The sequence below is a fragment of the Camarhynchus parvulus genome, chromosome Z (genome assembly GCF_901933205.1).
Source record: "Camarhynchus parvulus chromosome Z, STF_HiC, whole genome shotgun sequence".
Classification (NCBI taxonomy): Eukaryota; Metazoa; Chordata; class Aves; order Passeriformes; family Thraupidae; genus Camarhynchus; species Camarhynchus parvulus.
The window spans coordinates 4,100,249-4,119,806 of record NC_044601.1 but is presented as its reverse complement, the minus strand read 5'-3'; the positions used below and the strand labels follow the sequence as shown (position 1 = coordinate 4,119,806).

Here is a 19,558-nt window from a genome sequence, read left to right as displayed (position 1 = left end):
CCCTTCCCTTCCCTTCCCTTCCTTCCCTTCCCTTCCCTTCCCTTCCCTTCCCTTCCCTTCCCTTCCCTTCCCTTCCCTTCCCTTCCCTTCCCTTCCCTTCCCTTCCTTCCCTTCCTTCCTTCCCTTCCCCCTTCCTCCCTTCCCTTCCCTTCCCTTCCCTCCCTCCCTCCCTCCCTTCCCTCCCCTTCCCTTCCCTTCCCTGAACTTCCCTTCCCTGAACTTCCCTTCCCTGAACTTCCCTGAACTTCCCTGAACTTCCCTGAACTTCCCTGAACTTCCCTTCCCTGAACTTCCCTGAACTTCCCTTCCTTCTGTCCCCTTTTCTTACTTTCCTTCCTTTTCTTTCTATTTCCTTCCTTTCCTTCTTTTCTTTAATTAAGGGATCATGACAAATATGTCTGTATCAAAACCACGTGCCATATTCTGTGTTAAACAGCATTCCAAGCGACCTCCTACCTGGATAAAATCACTATGGCATCACTTGAGCAGACAGAAACTTCACACATACCATACTTTGATCAGAAGACAGATACTACCTAAGTGTTTTACTGAACCTCTACTTCACTATCAGCTTCTGAATGTAAGAAAAATAGCATAGTAGCAGTATCCATCCACATGCATTTTTCCCCCCACTACTTGCTTCCATAAGATCCAAAAGGCCTGCCTAAGCACAAACATTTGTTCCACTGATCAACTTGCACCATTCTGATTTAGTAGGACCCTACTCCCAGTCTCTGCTTAATACAATCAGGCATGAACAAAGAATGCAAATCCACTGTTTCCCTACTCCAAATTCTTAGGGGACAATCTGAGGATGGAATGTAAGTTCTAATTCAACTCAACTTTTTTTGCAAGTCTTTTGTTATTATCACAGACATCTGACTTTTTTTTTCCACAACAAACAAGCAAACAAATAAAAGGTAAGTACAGGAAAAATCCCAACCCTTCAGAGATACCTATGTAGATATCCCAGAGGCAAAAGGACAAGAGTAAGATTATTTAAACACATACAAAAAGCCATAAGAGAAATATAGACAATTTCCCAAGGACAGTTATCACATTCAAATTAATGACAACTGGATTACCTGCATTGAGGCACCAGTGATCACTTGTGTGAAGATTCAAAGGATAGTGTGTACGTAGGAGAGCAGCACAGAAATAGAAGACAGAGATACAACAATAAACATTTTCTGTCCTGAAACAACTAGAAGCCATTTTCAGTGGTCTGCAAAATATGGCATCACTTTAGGTAAGATGTTGTCATGAATTATTTGTCTTCAAAACACTGACATTGATTATTGTTTTATTAATTAAGCACTGACTACCAGAGCTAGAGATGAACATCCTCTACTCATGGGAAAGGCATCAAATAAACATCAGTGACCCAAAAGCTTAGTTCATCTGCAATCTGCAGAGACCATTTACTGCAAGAGAGTTGAAGTTTTGCTAAGGATGCAAGCTTGCATAACTGGATTTATTGCACTTTTCCATTCACCTGGAAAAAATTAATCCTCCAATATAAAGGTATTTGTTTTGTGTATTTTTGCTTTATACCAAGGTATGTAAAGTACTTTAATGACAACTGTCTTACATATCTTCATAATATATATCTCACTGGGACTCTTTTTTTTACATTGAAATTTATCTTGGTGCTAGGAAAAAACCTAGGAAATAATGATGAGTAAAACTGCAGCCTGAAGGAGATCATGGGCTGATTTCTATCATCAAAGAAGCTGTTCAAAGGCTTTCATCCTTTTTGCTGCCAGCATGCTGCTCCATTGCAAAGTAAAATCTCCATGCAGCTCTCTACATGCAGTGTGTACATTCACATATGCAAGAGAATAAAGAGAAAGTTTGTATCTCGTTTGTCCTAAAAACAAACCAAAAACAAAACAAAACAATCGAGAAAAACATGATAAAAGAAAATTAAGTATCTGTGGCAAAAATAGAGTAAATTGTGCTCAAAGTGAAGAGCTCAGAGCCTGGAAAGAATTTACCTGTCTAAAATACTTCACCAAGATATATGATACTGACCTTTATAATTTAATATTTACTATTGTTGCTTGCCAGGAACAATATCATTGTGTTATGGAAGTATAAGCAAGAAGACTGTATGACTCAAAGGGTTTTGCACAAACTGAAAGAACATTTTCTCACAGATCTATAAATGGCAGGTAGTGATGGTTCAGTAGCATGGTTCAGGCATGGATAATGAAAATGGCACTTGGTGCCATGATTTAGCTGAGGTGTTGGAACATGGGTTGGACTCGATGATCTTGAAGGTCTCTTCCAACCTGGAAATTCTGTGATTCTGTGAAAATTTCACTATAAGTTTGCCACAATGCAAAAGCTTAGTATATTAAGTCCATTCCTGTATAGAAGAAAGCCCGAGTACTTTATAATGAGATTACAACCACAGACCAATCTTATCTTTTTATGTAACTTTTATGTCAAAGGTCTGAAATCAATTGCTTTAACATGTACCTAGTCTTAAAATTCAAGTCCTTGCTGAATTTGGACCTAATGCAGATAAAAAGACTGGCAAGCTAAAGAAAACCCCACAGTTTTATTCCCCACGCAAAGCTATTATAAAAGTAGATATGCAGTCACGCAAGATGAGAAATAGTTTTTCAACTCAGTGAAGTCAGTCTTACAGGAAATCTAGTACTTTACATGATGTGAGGCTTGCTTTTTTTTATTTTTCAGTGCTTCACACTAGGATGTAACAGCATAAGTCACAGAATAAAGTTTAAGAGTTAATTTGTTTTTCTACATAAGAAATTTTCAAATTGAAAGGACAGGACACTGTAAGCCAAGTCTCAGATTTCATAAAGAGACAAAAATTAAGAATCACATTTTATTGTATTCATTTTTATTGCCTTTGTGAAGCAATATGAAAACAGCTCTCGAACTAATGAAAGCAGTATGAGCAGATTGAGGAAAATTCAGTAGAATGATATAGAGAGCCATTAAACATGAAGTCTAAGGTAGACTGCCCTATGTTAACCATAAATAAAACTAGTAGATTTGACAGGTTCTATTCAAGTTAACGACTTTGATATAAAGGTAGTCATAAAAAGCTGAAATTGTAATTAATTTTTTCTAATTTTGAAGAAAAAACTTTCAAAATTCAGAAAGAAAACTTTAAAGCCTCTTACTAGGCCCCAAGGTCAGTCTCTTTCACAGTCTCTTTTCAAAGAGTTGATAATATATCTTTTCAATGCTTTTCTCTTTTCCTTTTTTGCCCCCCAAATACTTTGATTCTTTTTATTACTACCTGTAAGCCAAATATTCCACACTTAGAAAAAGGACTGAATTCATAGGCCCCTAGCACTGTCATATAAAAAGACCTTCTAATTCATGGAACATTCCCGTGCTAAAGACTATTTTGAGGTCCTCCAAATTCTTGTCCATGCTTTCCTTTGCAAAGATTACTTTGAGAATATATTAATCTACACCAATTAAAGAATTTACATAAGAGAAGCTAGCAGGGGAAACACTCCTAGAACAGAATGTAGCCCCTTCTCAGAGACTGCAAAGCTGCACCCTTCATTAATGCCATACAGAGCTTAAGGTGGGGGCAAGCCTTTGGGTTGCTCCTGCCTCAGCAGCAGGTGTTTATTGATTTGTTATTTCACAGAGCACCATGTGCTTTGCTCAGGGCAAGTCCTGGAATCCTTAGACCGGGCGTTTGCACCTACAGTGCTCATTTTCATGAGCCAGTCAATAATGTAAGGAACAAACTTTGATGATGGCTTGATGTGACAAAGAGCTCTACAAAAAAATGCTGGTGTGACTCTGCAAATCAGTTGAAGCCAGTAAGTCACCATTTCTGTTCAAAGAGCTTAGTATTTCTTGTCATCAAAGACTGAAAGCATCTTTGGGACACATTAATCACTAATTGCTTGCTATGTCCTACAGACCCACAAAAGCAGATTTTCACCTTCTGAAGAAAAAGGACCAGGCAATTAAGACCAAGCCAGAACTCTACTGATGCACTTTAACTTAAAAAAATATTTATAAGCTTTCAAAGAATTAATTTGTGTTGCATTTTCCATTTTATATGAATGAGGCAAATGTTCCGTCTTAATAACAGATCTAGCCTTTTTAGAAATACTGAAACATCCATCACAAATCCAATTACCCAGATTTGTTGTCATAACAAAGTTGGTGGATCTACTCAGAAAAAAACCTGTTATTTTAATCTGAGGGTGGCAGAATTATGTTTTACCATAAATATTTTTTATATTTCTAAGGAGCATTAGGACAGTCCTGTTTGATAAACGAATACTTCATCACAAAATGAAAAACAGTACAGATTTGGGCCCTAATTCTTCCATTTAACCCCAGCAGATAAATCTCTTGAAGGTCTTCCGCACAAACCTGCTCAGCAAGGGATGTTGAACAGGGCTCCCAGGCGGTGGCTACGTGTGGTAGAGATACAGCTCACTGTAACACATGCCCAAGCGTCAGCTCGCTGTTATGTTACCAATTTCACGGAAAACATGGTTTCATTAAAGCACGCTGAAGCTCTCGACAAGCTTACAACCACAATCGGCACCCTCGCCTCGGATCCTTCGTTACCAGGATCCGCCTTGTGCCGTGCCCAGCACCCATCTCTCGGAGGATACCGTGCCGCGGCCCCCGCGGTCCTGAGCTGGCGCTGCCACCCGCCCCTACACCCCGCAGAGAAGTCTGCAGAGCCTTCCCCTCCATTCGCTGACGACCGCTTGCGACCCCGCAACCACAGCCTTTCCTCTCCCGGCATTAAGGCCTTCATCCGCCGGGACTGATCGCACGCCAGCCCGTCCCTGCCCGAGGGCACGGGGCGCTTTGTTCCCTCCCGGCCGGCTCTCAAGGCTCGGACCCCTCCAAGCGGACGCCGAGCCCGTTTCGTGCCGACTCCAGACCCTCCCCTGTGAACCCCAGCCCCATTACTGAGAACGCCGAACCCTCCCCTGAGGGCTCCAGGCCTTGCCCTGCAAACCCCAGCCCCTCTGCTGCGACCGCACACCCACCGGGCCCCGCTGCCAACCCGACCCGGTGCGGATCAGAGCACAGCGGGCTCGCACAGCACCTCCCAGCGGCACAGCCCGGCGCAGCTACCGGGCCGACGTGAGCGCCGCCGCGTCCCCCGCGCCGGGGCGGGGCGCGAGGGGGGGCGGTCCCGGGGCGGGGCAGGAAGGGGGGTCGCGGTGGCAGACCCCGGTGTCGGTGTCGGTGTCGGTGTCGCTGCTGGCAGCGGCTGGGAGTCAGCGGTGTGGCGCGCCTTTCTGCCGTGAGTTCCGCCTGCGCCGCATTCGCTCGGGCACGAGGGCTGCAGGGAGGGGACGAGCAGCGGGTACTGTGAGTTGCGGTGATTCTTCCGAGCCCCGCGGCGGTGCCGGTGCCGCGCCTTGGCCGGACACTCGCCCGGCCGCGCTCGGCGCTGCCTCTCTGCCTGGGCACACACGCGGCGGCGGCTCCCGCGGATGCCTCGGGGCGGGTTCCCGGACGCCCGGGGGCCGCTTCGCACCGCCGGGGGCCGCGGCCGCGCGGGTGCCGGGAGCAGCTCTTCCCTTGCTGGCTGCAGACTGCGGCGGCTGCGGCGCTGGGAGGCGGGGGTTGCCCCATCCCGTCCTCCCTGTCCCCTGCTGAGCACGGCCGCCGCCGCCTGAGGGGGTTGATGCGGCGGAGCCTCCGCTCTCCCCGCCGGGACTGCGTGTCCTGTGCGAAGCCGAGGGACGAGCTTCCGCGGGACGGCCGAGGCACGGCGCGCTCCCCGCCGCCAAAGTTTCCGCGACGCCCGGCGCCGCCGGCAGGAGCCCCTGCGGGCAGCGAACCGGGCCGTCCCGGGGCCGGTGCCTCCCGCTCGTCATCGGGTCTGGCTGAAAGGGCCCGGCGGCGTGCCGGTGGTAGGAACATGGCTGAATGCGGAGAGGCAGAGGCCCTCCGGAGTTTGGCACTGGCCCGCTGGCGCTGTCATTTCTTCAGCTCTGGGTATTCAGCCGTGGGAAGCATGGAAGCATTCAAGTGCTGTCGTTTTGTTAGTTTCGACTTCCAGCTGTTTAGAGTAGCGTATGGTTCCCAATAGTCCCTGGGAACCTGGGAGTGGCTTTTTTTGTTTGTATTTTTGTTCGGGTTTTTTTGGGTTTTTCTTTTGGTAAGCCTTCACTCCTCATCCTGTTCCTTTAAAACTCATGTATTAATTTCAGGCATTACTATCAAAATATATATGCTTTGTGTGCCAATCTCTTCCAAATTGATTAACACATATTTTTAAATGTGTATATGTATGAATATACATATTTTTAAATACGTATATTCATACATATTTTTAAATGTGCCATTTGACTGTCCTCTTGCCAGAGCGTGGTTGTGCTGTGAGAACTGCTGTGCTCTGGGGAGGTCCCAGAGCTCTTCGGCAATGGTAAAGCCATGGTCAGTACTGCAGCTGACTTACGGATTGCAAACACAGAGGTGCTGTCATTGACACGTTGGTAGGTTTTACTGTAGACTGCTGTCACATTGCCTGCTGTATGCTTGCAATGAGTGTTCTTATAGATTGGAGTAAAAAAAAATATATATATCACTGGCATTAATTGGAATTTTTAAGCTGCTTATTAAAGAAAAAATACTTGGCATGGAATTGAAAGTCTTCTTAGAAGACCACAGGCGTTTTTAATATCAAAAATCTCTGTGATCTGTCACTTAATAGGAATCAGGTGTTTTGTTTCCTTTTTGATTTGGGGCACTCCTTTTCAGTCTTTGCAGGGATTCTCACATTAAACACATCGGAAAGGAATATATAGCTTTCAGAAAATAGCAGTTTAATTCCAAAATTTTAACTGAACTTAATTTTTTTGAGTACTGATGTGTTGGATTCTTATTTATATTTCTGTTCTGTGCTGTAGATCTGAAATCGTGAGTCTGTCTTGTACTGTAAATCTGAATTCAGGAGCTAGTTTTCAGAAATAACGTTGCTGAAAGACTGAGGCTGACTAGTTTGCTGGCTAGTGCATGCAGAAAAAAAGTGGAAAGTGGATTGAATTTAGAGCTTAGGTACTCAGTTGGTTTCTTTGATGTGGCGGTCTCACTGTTGGGACAGGTGAAAATGAGAGATCTAGGTGGTAAGGGCTAGCAAGTAGACAAGAGAAGGTACTTCCTTTGACATATGGAGGCAGAGGTCTGCACAAGTGTATGTGCAAACAAGCTTAAAGTAATCTCAAAGATCCAATCCAACATAGAAACCCACTATTTTGATGCTTTATCTGTTTTCTTGTCAAGTGAGAGAGTCTTGGGGCTCTCAAGTGTCAAATAATACAAGATAGGATTGAATCTGCTTGTTGGGGAGGTTATTTCCCTGCATGTGGCTGATACCACAAAATGGTCAGAGAGGATGTTTTTTCTTGATTCCTTAGAGGTTAATCCAGAGGAACTCTGTTGTAAAATGCATACTTATTGAAGATGATTCTTATTGCATTCCTTCTGTTTTACATGTAGTGATGGCTCAAAAGGTGCCAAGAGGTTGGGATTTGTTCTGAAGTTCTCATTTTATAGCTTAACAGAAGTATTCATGTTGCACACTCAAAAATGATGGAATGCACAATTGCAATTAAGACTACAAAGGAATTTCATAACTTGCCAGGTTTCCATTTAATCTATTTAATTGGATCTGACCATTGCTTGTGATATGTAAGATTAATAAATCTCCTGGGATGTTTACAGTATTACTATCCAAAACTCTGCAGACAGAGTTTTGAAATGTATCACAAATGAAGCCAAACAAGCTAGAAAAAGTATTTGTAGTGTATACTTTTAAAACAATCGCTAACAATTAGGATTAAATACTTAAAAGAGTAGATTATACAATATCTACCATATTCTGTTCAGTCTTGAATCTTGCGAACAAGATATAGTGATGGCTGATCTGAGCAAATTGTTGCTAGACTGGTTTACCAGCCTGGTCTGGTATGACAATCTGTATAGTCAAAATATCCTGAATAATTTAAAAAAGTTCTCTGTGTAAGGCATCCAAGTTCAATCTAATGTTAAAGTGGCCAAAAGAAACACTGGATATTCTCTAACTACTGAGAAACGTTTTCTTCATGCTTCAGAGCTTGAGCCAATTAAATGAATGCAAAGTGTTTTTCAAGGCACAGCTAAGTGTTTTACTCCTTTTTTCTCTCTTCTTCCTCCCTTTTTTCTCTCTTTTTTCCTGTCCCACTCCCCTCTTTTTTTCTCCTCCTCCTTTATTTTTTTGGTCCTTTTCTTCCTCTCTCCTTTTTACCTTTATTCTTTTTTCTTTTACCCCTCTTTTACTCTTTCTTTCCCCAATACCCTTTTCATTGCCTTCCCCCTCTTCTGTCACCTCCCCCCTTTTCAGCTTTCCCCCCTCTGTTTTGCTTTTCCTCACCACTTTTCACCTTTTTCTCCCCCTTTCACACTTTCCCCCCTTCTTTTTCTCCTCTTTTTTGTTTTTTATCTCCTTTCTAAGGCAGTCGGGACATAAAAAATTGAAATGCATAGGGCGGCAGAAAGACAGTGAGAATTTACAACATAATCCTTATTGAATAACCCCCTTAATTTCTCTGTGATAAGTGAAGGACTCTCATTTTCCCTCAGTCTTGCCTGTACCCAAATTCAGCGTCTTCCAATGGGCCAAGGTAAGGAGGAGAGGGTGTTATTTATAAATTGTTCAGGCATGTTGAATCAACTAAAAGCATTTTCCTGCAGAAAGATGTAAAAGTTTTATCTGAAAAACTTTATTCAAAGGATCTCAAATTTTATGGGTTACTTTATAACTTATATGAAACAAATATTTCAAGGTGAATTTGTATTAAAGGTATGTGGGAGTGCAACTGTGGAGCGGTTTTGTTATGACAATATTCTGGAAGCATAAAGTAAAATGAAGTAGGATTTTGAGATATATAACTTGGGACCATGTGAGCAAAGAACAAGTACCCACAAAAATCGTGTAGGATATATGGGAAGCAAAATTAGTTAGTGTGGTTTTTTGAAGCACTGCTTTTCAGATATACATCTGAAATGTTGGGGTTTATTATTACTAGTGTTGAGAAACGTAAGATGGGTAGAGATTCTCTTTCAAATCTGTGTGAGAATGTGAATGAAATTGAATATTAGCCTCTGAAAGGATACATACAGAGTGTATGTGAGGAGATGCCAGGAGAATGCACACTTTCCAATTTGTTTAATAGGTGAAGATCAGGCAGTGTGTTTCTAAGGAAGACACTTAGCAGTCATTAGTTGGAAGAGCTCTGTTGCAGCACTACTCCAAGCCCTGTGAGCACTTTCTATGCGTTGTAGAGGAAGGGGTTTTCTTGCTTTCCCACCACCCATCAGTGTTTTATTGACAGTGAAAATACTCAGCAGAACCCACCATTTGTACGCAAAGAACAAAGTGTGCTTTGCAATAAATAATAACCTCGGCTGTTCATACTGCAATGATGAAGTTCCTGCATTTTAGGCGACAGATGTAACTTAGCAAGTGCTCTGGTTTAAGATACCAAGGTTCTGCAATAGCCAAACAGAGCATGTCATCATATGAGAAGAGAGTTTAAAGTGCAGCAGCTCACAATGGATCACTGCATAGGTGGAAACATGACTTCTGCTTTTGAACAAATTATTTTCATAAACTTGTATTTGAAATCTATGAGATTTTTGTCATCTTTTCATACTCTTGCTTTTGCAGTCCTACATTTATGAGGACCAGGACAGATGTCCATCTTGTCTGTATGATAACTTGCAGTGACAAGGGAGAAAGGGATGCTGTTTACAAAATCCTCACTGTGTGTTTTGGTTTATTCTTGCCTGGTAATGATGTTGCATGATCTTTGCTGCATTTATTTTCCCTTTGGACAAAGAATGCTGAGGGTGATGCTGAATCATATCCTATTTGCTGATCCATGAGTGTGGTATGGTCACATACTCCATCACTGCCTCCCAGTTCCACTCCGCAGTTATCAATATTCTTTTTTGGATCTTATGGTTCCACTTGGTTGTCTCAGTCCTGTTCTGGTATTTTAGTCTGTGCTGTTGTACATCTGTGGTCCTAGTGTACTAATACAAGTACTTTTCTGTAGAAATCCCTACAAAACAATGGTATCTCAAAGGTTTGTCTTTGTAAAATTGTCTGTCTCTGTGTCAGAGTCCCTAGTGTGTAGGGTTAATCCAGAGTTACATAAACAAAAAAAAAAGTTTTCTTCTGATGGTCATATGTTGCAAGTGACTTGCTTTCAGTCTTCCCTGTTGTGTATGCCTCAGGTTTTCATACTTGAATGAAAAAGGGATTATTGGTCTTTCATACTTGGCAACAAAAAGGGATTATGAGGAAATGAATTTATATTGAACTTAAGGTTTGTGTTTTTTTTTTTTTTTTTTAGAGCACAGGACCAGGTTAACACTAGAGGGCCACTACAGAACTACAGAAGATTTGTTTTGCTCTTATTCCTTCCACCCACATATAAAAATGGGGGGAGGGGGGGGTGTTAGCTGCATTTGCTTTCTGTTGCAGATCTCTAAGTCATGTCCTTCGACCCATTTGATAAAACAATTACTCATCTTAAAAATTAGGGCCTACAGCATACCCTTTCTGGCTTGTTTCAAAAATGTCAATCTAATTTTCAATCTAAATTATTCACAGTCTTCATATGTATTCATTGTTCTTGTTTAGCATCATTCAGTAGCTTAATTCATGCTTTGTTCTCTGTATATACTTCTGTGTAGAGAACAGTCATGTTTACTTTTAGGCTTCATGTTGTTGGGCTGAAAAGTCCAGATTGTCTTTGTTTCATTACATACTGGGAAAACTAAGAGCTTATTGGGTTCAGCTTGGCACAGAGAAGGCTGAATGTGACCTCACTGCAGACTGCAGCTTCCTCAAAGGAGGAAGTGAAGCGGATGATACGGATCTGCTCTCTCTGGGGAGCAGTGATAGGGTGCAAGGAAGAGGAATGAAGCTGAATCAGAGGAAGTTCAGATATACAAATACAGGGCTATATTTATGAAACAGGTTAATGAAATTAGCACTTGAAACCTTGTTTCAATTGTCTTCGTTTTACCATTCATTTTGAATTGTTTTGATGTTCTTTTTTTTTACATCTTCTAATCCACTTTGCTCACATTCAATAATCCCCCATGTTGTAGTATGGATAAAAAAATAGTTAATCTCCCCACCTCTGGCCAGCTCCACTGCATTTTCTTTTGTTTTGGGGAATGATCTTTTGTTTCATTGAAGAAAGATATTATAATTTGCTAAGATAATGTATGTATATATTTTTCTGCCACTCTGTTTCTAATTATTTTTTTACCTCAGAATCTATTCAATTTTCTTTTCTCTTTGATTCAGTTTAAATAAAGCACCTTTATTGCAAATAGGGTGAATTTGTGTACTTGTAAGTAACAGTAGGTCCATGGTACGTTTCTAAACCATGGGATGCTGGTCAGCCTTGACATCTTAGAAGGCTGTCTGATACTTCCCACAGTAAGTTTCTGTGGTCTGCAGACTGTAACATTGACAAGTTTCTGAATATTGAAGTCTTCCAGTTGAAGGTTGAGGTGTAGTTTTGCTATGAAGACAATAAGAGGAGTGCAAACAGAGACTAGAAGGGAATGTAAAGAGAAGTAGGTGAACTGGGAAGGAGGGGAAGAGTTGCGTTGAAGGTCAGTTTGTGGGAGCAAATGGGGCTCAGTCTCTGCAAAGAAACGTAGTGTCTGTAGATACCATTGGGACCACCTGGTAGGAGAGGGAGAAACTGTGAACTCTTGGGCTGGGCTGACAGGGATATGGATCAAGGGAAGACAACTGCAATGGAAGATCAGCTTATATGAGCTAGTGACTGAAAAACTGAAGGGAAAGACTGTAAGGTTGAAAATCAGGCTAATGTGAAGTGAGGTGGAACAGAAAATCAAAGACTGGAATGGGTCATGCAACTAGCCCATGTCACAGTAAATGTGTTACTTCTCATGTCTAACATATTTAAAGGATTACATTAGTAATTATTGAGAATAGTCAAATGCTCTGTTCTGTGAGATTCATTAACATGCATCAGCATAACTGGTATGCAGTTATGCTTACCTTTTTAATCCTCATCTTTTCAGGAAGCCATAGCCTTTTCTTTTAGAAGCACATACCCATCTGTCATTTGTGGTTCCTCCCTCTACCCCTTCCCAGATGATTTAACACTTTGTGAAACTGCGCCTTTACATCTTTTCAGGTACTAAAGGTGGTTGTAGTTGAGTGTTTTATCAAGAATAACAACAATGCTTATTGCTTTGTGACTCTTCAAGGGTGTCAGTGATTATTTTGCTTTACAAGCCAGCTTGCTTTAGTGGAGTTCTCCCTGAACCTCACTCATGTGCCCTAAATCTGGAGTGAAGAAAAGGAATTTGAAAACAGATCAAGTCAGCCTTGCCTGCTTACAGCAGTCCACTTAAAGGGAGGTGGGAAAGCTAGTGTTTGTTTTAATTCTTAGCTCTGTTGCAGACTTCTGTGCTATATCCCTTAGTTTTCCATTAATTATTTATATTCAGATTGGTTAAATTCAGTTGGTTTTAATTCCTTTTGCGAGCATGTTGTACCCTGACCTCAAATTAAGGAGATGGATTTTATGGTAATAAGCATTCCAATCTCATTATGGAAGAGATTAAGGATTTATGCTGGATTTGAAAGCATCCATTTTATCCTGACTTGAAATACTTACTGCTTTCTGCTTGTTTACTGTTGTTTGTAATGTCAATGTATTTTAATCACCATTTTACAAATGTTAATTTACTGTACTCCTTTCAGAAGTTAATTTGCTGTAGTATCTAGTTTGGAGAACCTAGCTGTTCCTATAAAAGCTGTTAGTATATAACATAGTTTTTATTACACATGACAGTTACTAGAATGTTAATTAAACAGTGATTTCCAGTTTTGTTTCTTTTCAACCAAAAAAAGGTATTTTTGTCTTTTCTTTGACTGTCTCACCCGGCTTTCTGCCTGTGAGATTAATACAGAGTGGTTGAGGTCCCAGGGAACTTTTGGAGATGATGTAGTGTAACTCTATCCTCAGTTAAACAGGACCAGCTATATCAGGTTTCATATGGCTGTGTTCATTCAGGTTTTGAGTAGTTCTATGGATGGAGACTCCACAGCTCCTCTTGGCAGCCTTTCCCCATGCTTGACCAGTCTTATAATGAACAAGTGTATTCATTTTTGCATGTTGAATTTCTTCTGATTCAATTTATCCCTGCTGACTCTTTTCTAGTCAGTGTACACTGCTGTGGAAAGTCTGACATGCTTTCATCCCATGCTGAACAATCTTTTGTTTACGTGTATTGATTGGGTTTTGCCCCACCTTAAGCAGGCCTTCTCTTCAGGCTGTAAACAGTCCCACCTCTCCTCGTGTGACAGATGCTGTAGTCCCTCAGTAGTACCTTATAATTCCCATAAGGAATTTCCTATATAATTTTCTCAGGAATAACAATTATCTTTCATATTTTCCTTAAGTCACAAGTTTCACAGCTTGGTAGTGTGTCATGTTCCACTGTGGGGAACTGTGGGGAGTTCTTAGAAAAACATATGGTCTAGGATGGAAATAAGTCAAAGGAGACAGTATTGTATCTGAGAACCGTTTATTGGTAACAAAAAAAAAGAGGGAGTTGACTTACTAAAGAGGACTAGAAAAGACAGAAAAAGGAGGAAGATGAAAAATAATGGGGGAAAAGAGGAGACAGACAGAAAAAGCGGGCATTACCCCCCGAAGTCAGGGAGTGCCGACTCCCCAAGTGTCGGGGAGCGTGTGCCCGCTGGCTGCCGGGGAGCCTGCGCAGCTCTCGGAGCGGCGCGGCCCCACAGGCGCGGCCCCACAGGCGCGGCCCCACAGGCGCGGCCCCACAGGCACAGCCCCACAGGCACAGCTCCACAGGCACGGCCCCACAGGCACGGCCCCACAGGCACGGCCCCACAGGCGCGGCCCCACAGGCACAGCCCCACAGGCACAGCCCCACAGGCACAGCCCCACAGCGGCCCCACAGGCCCGGCCCCACAGGCGCGGCCCCACAGGCGGGCCCCACAGGCGCGGCCCCACAGGCGCAGCCCCACAGGCACAGCTCCACAGGCCCGGCCCCACAGGCCCGGCCCCACAGGCACAGCCCCACAGGCACAGCCCCACAGGCCCGGCCCCACAGGCCCGGCCCCACAGGCCCGGCCCCACAGGCCCGGCCCCACAGGCCCGGCCCCACAGGCACAGCCCCACAGCGCCCCACAGGCCCGGCTCCACAGGCACAGCCCCACAGGCGCGGCCCCACAGGCACAGCCGCACAGGCACGGCCCCACAGGCACAGCCCCACAGGCCCGGCCCCACAGGCGCAGCTCCCGTGGCCGCGGGCAGCCGGACACCGGTGCGTGAGGGAGGCGGCGCTCGGGCGGGAGGCCCGGAACGCTGGCCAGGATGGCGGTGGGGATCGTGCTGGCCGGCTGGACCGGCGAAGGGGGCTAGAGGCAGGCAGGAGCGCAGGAACGAAGCAGGCAGGGCGTGGGTCAGAGCACAGGGAGGCAGGACAGGCGGCGGCTGGGACAGGCGAGGCGTGGGGCGGGACGCGGGCTGCCCACAAGGCTCGGAGGTCAGCCAGAGTCCAGCCAAATGCCCAGCGAGAGGGAGGGCGAGTACTTGCGAGAGAGTAAGGGCCGGCAAGGGCGAAAGAGCCAAAAGGCAGGCTGGAGCTACGGTAAAAAGGACAAAATCGGGCTAGGGCCAAAGTAATGTGCAGACCTCAAGCCTGGGCAAAAAGACAAGACCAAATGCCCCAACATAGAAAGCCCTGAGTCAAAAAAGCCCCAGAGCTTGTGCCTCAGTTATTTTTATGCCCCCTGTCTCCTCCCATGGTCTGCCTGCTGACAGGAGACCACTGGCACAGTGTTCCAGTGTTCCACTGGTGGAGTCCATTGGTGGAGACCTTTTCCCATCTATTGGAGAACCCTCTGGAGGGTGCAGTGTCCCTGGTGGTCTGCTGCCTGCTTGTCCCATGTGGGACATGACATCGTTGCCGGGCAAAGTAACCCCAGAGACGAGGCTTTCTCCCATCTTCTCCTAGTTGCCTCCTGTAAATGGCACGTGTGCAATCCCTCCTCCACATGCTTCTGACAACCATGTTGAGAGAGAATTGAAATTAAATTGGCTCTTCACATAGGGGCAATGAGTTATTATCTCTTTCTTCTGTGGAATAGACTTATTCTATTAACTGTAGCATACCAAAGTTGTTTCAGCATTTTGGTTTGTATGAGAGAAAGTTGAAAACTCTCATTGATAAAAATTACTTTGCTCTATAAGAGATCAGTAGTACATAACAAGTGCAAGGTAAAGCGATCTCTTCAAGGGTCATCCGAGCATGGAGATCTTCCCCTACATTTCCATTTTCAAGGCTCCCTTTGCAGTTATCCTTGGATGTTGATAAGCTCTTTTGGCCTTTTAGTTCCCACTAGAGTGTTTTTGTGCCCAAAACTATGCTGGCCAGGTGTGACTGAGCATCACTGTCACTCCCAGGTTGCCAAGGGATGTTGCTGTGAGTTAATGTAACTGTGAGAATTCCCGGGGAGAGTGCCCACATCTGCTCTCTTTTGAAGCAATGGGAAGCATAATTTTTGCAAAGTACATGTTGTAGAAAGTATTAAGGAGTATTAGCAAAGTGTTCTGAAATTAAGGACATAGGTTCTTGGCACCTGGGCCAGTATCTTGGCAGGGATCACTGTAAACAAGATTGTCCTTCCAGTACCAAGGTGCATCCCCCTCCTCGGTCTCAGACAGGAACCTGGTGTCTGTTTCTGTGTGGTGATGACCTGAGAGTAGTTTGTAAGTGTTGTAATCTTGGACTCACACCCTCCTATTCAGAATTAGTAATGCTCTTGTTGGCACTGTTGGCCAAACCCACCAAAGGGCAGGTAGGTGGAAGAATTCACAGCAGGTTTTTGGTAAGTCTTTTAGTATGCTTTATTAAACTGGCTCCACAAGATTGATAGGGATATGTGATAAACTCATGTTACCTGGTGTTCACGATCCTGCAACTGGACCATTTCTCCTGGAAATGACAACCCTTATTTGATTTAATGCAAATGGGAATACTTAACCATTGATTTTAAAAGCGAAGGCCTTTCATAATGACCTTCTCCTTGGCAGGGGAGGTAAGCAATACAGTCAGGTGCTTATAGATGTGTCTGCCAGCACCAATATTTAACACAAGCCCTGGCCTTTTGGAAATGGCCCTGCATGGTATCTGTCAGGTGTGGCCTGAGACCTCCGAGTGCTCCATCTTTCCCTGAGACTGTTGTGGCAGCTTTTCTTGCTTCTGTTATTTGAAAGTATTCTTAAAGACATTTAGAATGGTCTGTCTGGAGCAAGGATTGCCTCTTATTTTGTCTCCATTTGTAGATGGCAAATATCCCTGAATTACATGATTTCTTAGGAAAATCTACTCAACTGACACATCGTCACTAGTGGTTATTGCAGAAATACATATCTTAGGTAACTGAGCAGCAGCATTGTGTTCCTGCAGCAGCTCACCATGATTTGCAGTGTAGGCATCTACATGTGTCTCATGGCTAAGTAAGCAATGCTTTTATACACCAAACCCCAGTGAGGTTTACCACGCATCATCCAGTCATCTGCTTGTCATTTCCCAGACCACAGTGTGAAACCTTTGTAAGCCCAAGAGTCAGAACAAAGACTTGTGAAGCAGATTGCTCTTGCAGCACCATAGATACAGCCATTAATTCAATGTATTGCTTGCTCCTCCCTTTCTTTGATAGGTTAGGAAGGTTTGCTCAGCTGTTTCAAAGGATGTTGCTTTCCACTGCAGTTTTTATTCTACATTTCTTGATGTCCAGTCAGTGAAACATTATTCTCTTGGGTTAATTGCTTGTACAGTGGGAATTGCTGTGCCCAAAGTAAAGGCACATGTTGTTACCCAGGACAGTTTGTCCTGTTTTCTCCTCTAAGACACTTACTTTGTGGCAGCTGGGAGATGTAAGCTTAGAAATGCACCATTTACACTTGACCTTGTTTTTTTTTCTTATTATATTATGTGACCGTGTTCACAGGGGTCCGAGGATGAGGGAAGAGACAAGGATCTGACTCCACGTTTCAGAAGGCTTGATATATTATTTTATGATATATATTATATTAAAACTATACTAAAAGAAATAGAAGAAAGGATTTCATCAGAAGGCTAGCTAAGAACAGAAGAAGAAAGAATGAATAACAAAGGCTTCTGTCCCGGACAGAGAGTCCGAGCCAGCTGACTGTGATTGGCCATTAATTAGCAACAACCACATGAGACCAATCACAGATCCACCTGTTGCATTCCACAGCAGCAGATAATGTTTACATTTTGTTCCTGGGGCCTTTCAGCTTCTCAGGAGGAAAAATCCTAAGGAAAGGATTTTCCATAAAAGATGTCTGTGACATGTACTTAGTCTCTTTGTTTTATTTTTTGATAGGCATAAAAGCTAGCAGTGTGTTAGAAAATTGGTAAATTTTTTTTGGCCATCTACAAAAGTCTTACCAACTTGTTGGATATACTCCTACTGTTGGGATAGCCATGTGGGGCCTGTGTGTGCACTCCAGTAATTATTTGTTTTGATACTGTTGTTTACCATCTTTTTGCCTGCTGAAAAGTGTATTTTGTCGTTGGCTAATGTAGCAAGAAGTTGTCTGTTCAGTTGATTACTTGTGACTATTTCTTGCAGTAGCTGCTAGATCATAAATTAATCGCAAACATGAAGCAATTTGTTTTGGAAAACTTGATTTGATCTGGCATAATTTCTCTCAAGTGTCTGTGCTTAGACTCATAGCATTGCTTGATTATGGGAGAGGATTTTTGATCTATGGAAATGTTTGCTTCTTGAGTCTTCCCCAAGTGGCTTTTACTAAGGTTTGTCCCTATCCAGTTCTTGCTGCTTAGGAGTAATAATTAGCTTCCAGCATCAGTTCTTTCACTTTTTACACAATGAAATAGTAGAAAACTTGCTAGTGTTCTCAGTAGATTTATTGTGTGAATGCTTTATTCCGTTTTGCAACCTTAAGCTTCAAGAAGATGATTAAAACATTTACTTTTTTTTGTTACTTCCCCTAAATATAAGTACTTCCCTCTCAGTAGAAATAAGTTGTAACTAATCTTAATAACTAATTTTTGGTTATGACCTCGTACTTGAGAGGACTGTTTCTTTGTACTGCTGTCAATATGGAACTTGTGAGCTGTACAACAAGATGAGCCTATAACTGTAGAGCTAGAGTGCACTGTAGTTGGAGACGTGGTGACATGTTATGAGCAGGGATGTCATTGAGAATTGGGAACTTTCTGTAAGTTGTTGTAGGATTTAAATGAGTATCAGCGCTTTAAATGAAGCATGTCTCATGAGAACTGTGTCACTCCTTCTCTGAGTTCTGTTTAAAATGTATTTTACTACAGTAGTTAAACCTTCATGTCCTACTTAAAGATTTAGGTTTTTCTTTGCTGCTTTTTTCATATTTCAGAATTGTTGTCTCACTAGCTAGTTTTGCTGTTGTCTTTGTCACATGTTTTCCTGTCTCACTCATACTTCTTGGTTTGATTTGCTTCTCAAATGGTCTTGTTGTAGATCCAGAACTCTGGCTTGGTAGGAAATTGATCTAACAGGCATAGAATAGTATCTCTCTCTGTTTAGAGAAATCAATTTTCATTGAGGTACTTCCTTTATTGCCATGTCTGGTACTTAAATTGCATAACATGAAAGTTGGAAAAAAATACATTACCAGTGTGAGCAGCACTGGTATTAGAGCTCTTAGATAAAGTGAAATAAAACCTGAGCTTAGTATAGGAATAGTAACAAAGTGCTCTCAAGCCAATATTGTTGCTTAGGTAACTTTGAAAATCTGCGCCAGGGGTTTTCCAGTTGCCACATCACTCCTCCAGGGAGAGGAGTGATTGCATGATGATGGTACCTCAATGTGAACTTCCAGTGTTCTCTAGTATCTTCTGTTAGACCCTAACAGTGAATCAAGAGCAACTGACCTTGGCCAAGCATGTTCCCTTGATTTGACTGGTTTTGGAAGACATACCACCTGAGGCCTTAACTTGCAAACAGAAAGGATTTAATGATTTAATTAATGTCAAACACAGCTGTATTTGTTTGCATAAGTACAGTTTCCTATCTTCTTTGGGTAATCTGAATGTTTTGCTGCTACAAATAATCTCGATATTAGTTACCCTATTCTCTATAATTTCTCCTCCTGAGATTCTCTTTTGTCTATCCATTTAGTGAATATTTGTTCACAATACAATTAAAAAATAGGCTGTAAATTATAATCTTGTTAGATGTGAGTGCTTTTTGAAGAATTTGTGTTCACTGAAATATGCTAAGAAATTTTTTCAGGGTTCATGTTTCTTAGTATGTTGGCAGTGAAGTATAAGATACCGTCTGTGGTTTACTCAGGTTTGTTGGTAATCTTGACAAATACATGAGCCAGTAAAAGGAGTAGCCTTGGCTTAAAGCCACCTTGGTCACTGTTATTTACTCCATCAGTAAGGTGGAGTCCAGGTCCCC

General features: G+C 43.0%; 1 protein-coding gene across 5 annotated transcripts in view; it reads left to right on the top strand.

The window, feature by feature from the left end:
* Positions 1 to 5,178: 5,178 nt before the first annotated feature.
* Positions 5,179 to 19,558, top strand: part of PAM (peptidylglycine alpha-amidating monooxygenase) — a 114,357-nt gene continuing 99,977 nt past the window's right edge. For all 5 annotated transcript variants that reach the window (XM_030969276.1, XM_030969275.1, XM_030969273.1 and 2 more), the window contains exon 1: positions 5,179 to 5,278. The gene's annotated coding sequence lies outside the window, so the exon portion shown is untranslated. The remainder of the gene's footprint in view (positions 5,279 to 19,558) is intronic.